Below are 7418 nucleotides of genomic sequence, written 5' to 3' on the forward strand. Positions count from 1 at the left end.
AGCAAAAAGTGGGGGCATACCATGCAAGAAAGAGGGCACTTTCTCACATAGGGTGGTAGTCTGAGGCATCAGGCACAAGTGAATGCAGCTGTCTCACTACTCTCGGACATACGTCAACAAAGAAGTGCCTCGATTTTCTCAATGATTTCCCCACATTTATAGTGCTTATCATTAATCTTCTTCTTCCCACTTCCTTCACCACTGAACTCGACTGCATGTGCGAGCACTGGTGTTGAGACAGAAAAGTCTGCATGGTAATGGACGTGCATCCCTGCCCTGAGTGCCCCAACTCTATTGGCGTCTGGATCCCTAATGCTGAGGTTTGTTGTCACAGGCAGACACTGATCATGTGTGTGCATAATGCCATTGGACTGTCTCATGAGCAGCGTTCTTGTTAGACCAGGAGGGATACCCAAACTCTACCCTCATAGTGGTAAAAGGCTATTGTGCTCACAAGGAGTTAAGTGGCACTAGAGCTGTGGTAGCAGCATACCATGTGGTGATCAGTAGGAGTGAGCAGGTACTTTTTCACCTGTGTCACTTCAGTGAGGCCTTTGAGCTCACTCAGTTAAATTTCTACTTCTTTGTGCTTAACTCACCCTTGGCCTACATCAGTGTGGTGTGTAGCGCTGCCCTGCGCATGAGTGGTGTATCTGCATTGGGTATATGTGTACATGGGAAGGGTAAATATAGCGATAATGCAGCCCTGTGCAGTGCATGCATGGTAAATGCATGTGCTGGATGTATGTTTGCCTATGAGTGGAACCAACACCTAAAGGGTGTAGTGCAGTGCAGTGTGTGCTTGTTAAATGTATGTGCTGGATGTATGTGTGCCTATGATTGATATTGTACATGCAGAATACAGTGCTATGCAGTGCATGCATGCTAAATATAAGTATTGGGTGCATGTGTACCCATGAGAGGTACAGTACAGGAAGGATTCAGTGATGTGCAGTGTGAGTATGCTGTACACATACACTTTGTGAATGTGTGCCTGTAAATGGCACAATACATGGAGGACCCTGGGTTTCATTTTGGGACACCCAGGCCTGCACAGTGAAACGTGAGTAGAGGAGGTAGAGGAATCCCACATACAGATTTGTGTATTGCTGCATTCTTGTAATTTGGGTGGGACACATCCTACAGACACCCTAGAGAGGGGACAGCCAGGCTTCCCCATACACTTAACGGTGCTCTTTGATTCAGTGCGAGGTCAAGGAATGGGCCTAAGCATATCTCAGGAAGGGGATAGAGCTAATAACAGAAACATAAAGAGTAGGGTTGGGCCGTGGGCTAACCTTTTCATACACATCACAGTGGCTGACATAAAAGTATGAACTCTAGTCCCTCCTGTGGCCTGTGCTGTGGGATCAAGGGCAAAAAAGTGGGCATTTCAAACAGTGGCGGCTCCTCCACTATGGCGGCGGAGCATCACTCCACTGCTTTCAAGCAGTACGAGAAGAGGAAACATAAAATTATAATAACTTTCAGTTATCATCATTTTTATGTTAGTGCTGCTTTGCGGGCGGGGCTGCTCTGCTGTCTGAGGAGGGCAGGGGAGGAGTGATTTGCCCACTCCTAAGTATGCAATGACTGTTTGGTCGGCAGTCTGGGACCACCCAAACCAGTCATGCACACTTTCCTCGTTCTCCATCCAGGCTTCATTACAGCCTGCTTGAAGAACATGCCCTGGGGCGCATTCCCTAGTTGAGTGTCAAACCAAGACGCTCAAAACCAATTACAACACTGCATTGCAGTGGTTGGTTAGGGGAGCCTGGGTGCTTACCAATCACAATGCTGCATTGCAGCGCTGTGATTGTTCAGTGTTCCTGTTCCTCGAGGAGAGCAGGAGCAGAGACACATGACCCAGCAGGAAGATAAGTTAAAAAAAACTTTTTTTTAATTATGTGCTTCCTTGTGCAACGCCCTCCGCTGCCCGCCATGCTGGCCGCCACTGATTTCAAAAGAAGTAGACCCCCAACATAAACTTCAAAGACTCAGACTGTTGGGAAATGGAATATAAGAATGGGAGCTTGAGGCCACCCAAAATTGTCATCTACAAAGCCACGCTGTGTATGGAGGGGTAGCTCTACAAGACTTGGCCAGGACTGAGGGCCAAGGCCTGCTAGTCTCCCTGTTGGGTTAGGTGACATCACCGAGAGAAACCAAGACCACCTGCCCTGGAGCCAGGAGCACTAGTGCCTGCTCGCTTGCCAAGACTAGTGTGCTCTGTGAGACAGAGTAGAGTGGAGGAAGCAAGGATCAGTGGGGAGCCCTGTCTAGTGGCTCCCTTTCCGAGGTGTGAGGAGACATCTGCTGCACTGATCATGTCAGTGCCCATATGCAGGGAACATTTGGCGACCCTAGTATGTCAGAGGAAGGGCCACTGTGAATTGAGCCATGTGCATCCGTGTGCCGATTGGGCCTGTGGGTAGTCAGGAGTCGGAGAGCCTGTGTGCCAGGAGTGGCCATCGCAAGAAGATTACTGTGTTGTGAGGGAACATGCCCCTGTGTAGTGGTGAGCAGTGACCCCGTATGCCAGAAGGTGCCGCCGCTGAGAACTTCTCAATGGTGAACAGGTTAAAACCTGTGTACAGGGAGGATACAATGACTCCGTATGCCAGAGGGGGTCACCGGGAGCAACAAGACTTGCACTCTTATCGACGCCTTCCTGCCAAAGACCACTATGGGAGTAACTGCGCACTGTCATCAAGGCAAGTGACCTGCTTCAGAACTGTTGCATCTCCCCTAAGCCATCATGGGATGAACAGACACTTATCCTGCAAGGAGGAGCCGCAATAGAACTCAAGTTGCTTCTGTGGCGCAACCATGTGTGATGAACTCTGTGCCCGCTAAGTGCGGCCAACCTGGGCTAAGTGTGTTGAACTCACCTGATTCCGCCGCTAACGCTCTTGGCACCCATGGATGGTACGCACTCAGGAACTCTGGAAGCTCTAAGCCTGCAGGTGGAGATAAGACTTATTTTGAGTCAGGAAGCCCCGGGGAAACTTGCTTGCTAGTAGGCGCTATAGCGCTGGAACACTGTTGTATTTAAAATAGAGTCAGAGTGGACTCTGGAGACTCGTAACTACTAGTTGGGCTTGCCATTGATGTTGTCTACAGTGAATGAGGAATAACTATTATTACTAGGAGGAAGTGAAACCCGGGAAACTGCCCAAAGAAACACTAGAGCCCTGACCTCAGGACTATGTAGTTCTTTATGAATATCAAATTCTTCTTTTGTGTTGTTTGCAGTAGAAATAAAATTCTTCTCTTTTTCATAAAAGTGAGTATTTGACTGGACACTAATTTAATGATGCTGCTACATGCATTCTGAGTTGTGAGCTTGTGTTCACTCCTCTGAATCCACCTTACCCCGAGGGAGCCATGGACTGCTCCGACCACGCTTTTCCTAAGAGTCAAGTGCTGAAGGGGTACTTGACTCCGCCGGCCTGGAGGATGCGGGAAAACCGCCGCGGAGGGTTGAAAGACCCACCGCCAAATTAGGATGGCTGGTGGGTCTTGCAACCTGTCCTCCACTTTTCCGCCGCGGTTGCCTTCCGACCGCGGCGGAAAAGCATTAACATGGCTGGCGGTGTCTATCAGACACCGCCAGACATATTAGGATGGAGTAGAAAGTATGCTTTTCCACGGCGGCTTTTCCGCCGTGGAAAAGCATACAGACCTTCACTTTGGGGGCCCGTTGCGGGCCCCCTGGGTGAAGGGGGGTTGGGGGGTGTACATGGGGGTACCTATAGTACCGCCCTGCATTTGTGTGAACAAAGCGACAGGCACCGCGCGGTGCCTGCTGCTTTGTGCACGCAAATGCCGTGCATGCATTTTTAACATTGCAGCAGGTGCAGCTTGAAGCTGCACCCGCCGCAATGTTAAAGATAGAGGATGTGACCGCCACCCTGGCGGTCACATCCTAATCTGCACGGAGGGACCGCCGCTGCCCTGCGGACGGTCCCTCCAACTCTATGGTGGCGGACGGACTCAGGTCTGTCCGCCATCTTAATCGGCCCCTAAGACGGTAAGTCATTTGATTTGAAGTGAACACAAAGTCCCCACCCACCCACACCAACTCGACTCATCTCCTGGCTCTGGAACTCAGCTCTGTAGCACTGTTTAATAGCAAAGTCAATATTTGTGTGCACTATACAATAAACAAGTGCACTGAGTACTCGGCTCATGCCCCACATTGGGAGTGTTCGCGTGGCATGGTGGGCTTCTGGTCCCATTGACATTCTTTCATTTGCCACTCAGCCAGTGCTCACGAATGCTAACAGGGCTGGGGTAACGAAACTAAGCATGAGAGAGGCTAGTTTTTCAGGTCGTAGCCTATCAGACAGCACAGCTGTCTTGTTTGCTAACGAAATCTTGGGACATTCTGAAAGCTTCCCTGGGAATACATTCCACCCTTTGCTTGCCTCTGGTTTTGCGGTTTTTACCCCACATTTGCTTGCTTTCTATTTTCTGGCTTTATTTGTTTTAGGCTGCCCAGCTTGAGTTAGTCACTTCCCTTGCCCAAACCTTATTTACTGTATTCTTCCACCAGTACTGCATTTTTGTAAACTGGCCATTAAATCTTGTTCGTATCTTGTCACGATTGCTGGGTAATCAAAGACAGATGTCAAATATCAGGCTCTGTCTTCCAGGGAGCTTGGGGTTTACTTTTCCTTCTCCAACTTCAAACTGAGAGGAATTATGTGACAATCATGCTGGCTACTGCGGGTGTGCTGAATGGAAGGCTGTAGGATGTTCTTTTTTTCTAACACACACCAACCTTGACAAGACTAAATGAACAGTGCAGATATTTCAGAATTAGGACAGCACAAATTAAGCAAATTTTTGGGTAATTCTGAAGTGTGGTGGAAACAAATATGTGAATAAGATCAAAACAAATGAATACACTAGGTGATGACATTTCCACATATTATGGTTTGCACGTTGTATACTTTCATCAGTAAAACTGTACATCTGTGCAAATGTAGTGGTCACTTCAATAGAAGATGTGTGTTGCCTGTAATGGCAGTGCGCTAGCACACCATGTATACTCCACTTTACCATACTCCACTGTACTCTGCACCGCCCCACTACATTTTACTCTAGACCACTCTACACTGTGTCACTGTACTCTGCACCACTCCATACCTCTATACTGTATGCCAATGCACTCTTCCCCACATTACTCTACTACACAGCACTGCCCTCGCTCTACTCTGCGCCACTCCTCTCTGCAACACTGCCCTCTATGCTAATGCAATTTACTCTGAGCCACTCTACCTCACTATACTCTGCGCCAATAGACTCTACCTCACTCTACTATACACCACTGCACTCTATGACAGTCTGCTCTGCAACACTGCACTCTCCGCCATTGCACTCTACGTGACTCTAGACGAATGCACTCAGTGCCACCATTGATCTCTACACCACTGTACTCTGTACCACTGCACTCTACTCTGCACCACTCTGCTTTACGCCAATCTACTGCACTCTACACCAATGCACTGTAATCCATTGCACTCTACATCACTCCACACTACGCCAATCTACCCCAAGTCACTCTAATCTACTCTGCACCACTGCACTCTATTATATGCCACTGAACTCTAAGCCACTTTATTCCACTCTGTGCCATTCCACCCTACACCACACCATGCCACGCCTCTGCAATCTACCCTGTGCACTCCACTTTGCAACACTTTATTCTATGCCGCTGCAATCAAAACCAATTCACTCTATGCTAATCTACTTTACACTACTGCACTCTACGACACTACGGAGGATGATTGGGTCCACCAAGTTGACCTAGAACCCTCACCTATTGTTGCACTATTGGGGTGGGTGGCACCTATCAGTGTATTGCACCGCAAATGTATTGCATTGGCGCTACTCCTGGCGAAGAGAAGAGTGGCGTGCAGATGGGGTAGGGGAGAGCGCCCAAATTTAAGGTCTGGTTGAATGACCTCGTATATTGTCAGGAACAGATCACAATGTATGCTGAATTACTGCCGCTGAATTCGCGGCCTGCTGATATATGGGCCCCGCTGCGGTGTTATTTACTAGACCATGCTGACCCTGACGTTGGGGATGGGACACGCTTGTCACAGGTGGGTTGAGGGGATGCTTTTCCAACCTTGCAGTTCACTGTCTTCTATTGCATGGCAGTCTAATGAGAGGGGCTCAGTAGTTCACATTTGACACGCTCCTTGCTATGGGTACATACTGGTGCGCATTGCTTAGTGGCCCAGCTATCGATGAATGAAGGACACATGTCATAGACTAATATATCGAATATGAACTGATATGGTTATCTCAACAGCTGGTGCATATATGCCTATTTGAAAGTTAACAGATGTAACATTTTGTCTAGAACACCTTAACGATCACTTGCTAGATGTCTCGTTCACAATATGAGCTGTTATTGTAACCAGTACTGAAAACTTGATTTCGCTTTTTATTTTTACTTTCCTGGCTGCAGCTTTCCATGTAACTATACCCCCTATGTCTGTTGTATGCTTCACAAAAACCTGAAAAATAAAGTTTATAAAAAAAAAGAAACATGTCCACTGTCATACGGAGGCTCTTACGAGCCTCAGATGGGGACCATGAGCCAGTAGGCCCACGATGGTTCAATTCAGTTTGTTTCCAGGGTTCTAGGAAGATGAGGCAGGCCTTAAGTAACAGGCCTGAGACGTGGTGGAGGTAAAAGGACTGCGTAGAGCATATAAGGCCGCACTAGCAACTCGTAAGTCCTCGCTGAAGGAGGAGGCCTGGGCTGATCTAGTGGAGACAAGCACACTGCACAATAGCTCAAAGGTTTTGGGCCCTCATTAATAGCCCATTTACTTCATAAGAGAACGTCAACTTATTGGACGCCCACATCACGGAGGATGATTGGGTCCACCAATTTGAGGGTATCTTTCAACCAAAGTCCACACTACCTGAAGGGCAGGAAACTGTGAAAGGCAAGGCGGATCTCTTTTTTTCTATGCAACCCAAGAAGTAAGAGCTGGTATATTAGCTCTAACCAAAAGAAAGGCCCCAGGGTCAGATGGGATTCATCCTCACCTTCACATTGCCCATATAGACTTTTGGGCGCCTGTCCTTACAGCTGTTATTAATTCTGCAGTGTGGCCGGCCGCCCAGACTCCCTGGCTTTATCGACCATAGTGCCAGTATTTAAAAAGGACGACCAGGACAGTACCTCATGTTATAGGCCCATTTCTCTCCTAGACTCTGTGGTGAAGGTGGTGGGTCATATGATTCTTAACCGGTTGGTAACTTGGGCGGACAAAGGCAACTTTTTATCAGAAATGCAATGTGATTTCCGCCCTGGCCAGGAGCAGTGTTTGAACTTATATCATGTTTTGAATAAGTATACTGTGGCTCATTCATGTAAAATATATTTA

The sequence above is a fragment of the Lissotriton helveticus genome, chromosome 7 (assembly GCF_964261635.1).
Source record: "Lissotriton helveticus chromosome 7, aLisHel1.1, whole genome shotgun sequence".
Classification (NCBI taxonomy): Eukaryota; Metazoa; Chordata; class Amphibia; order Caudata; family Salamandridae; genus Lissotriton; species Lissotriton helveticus.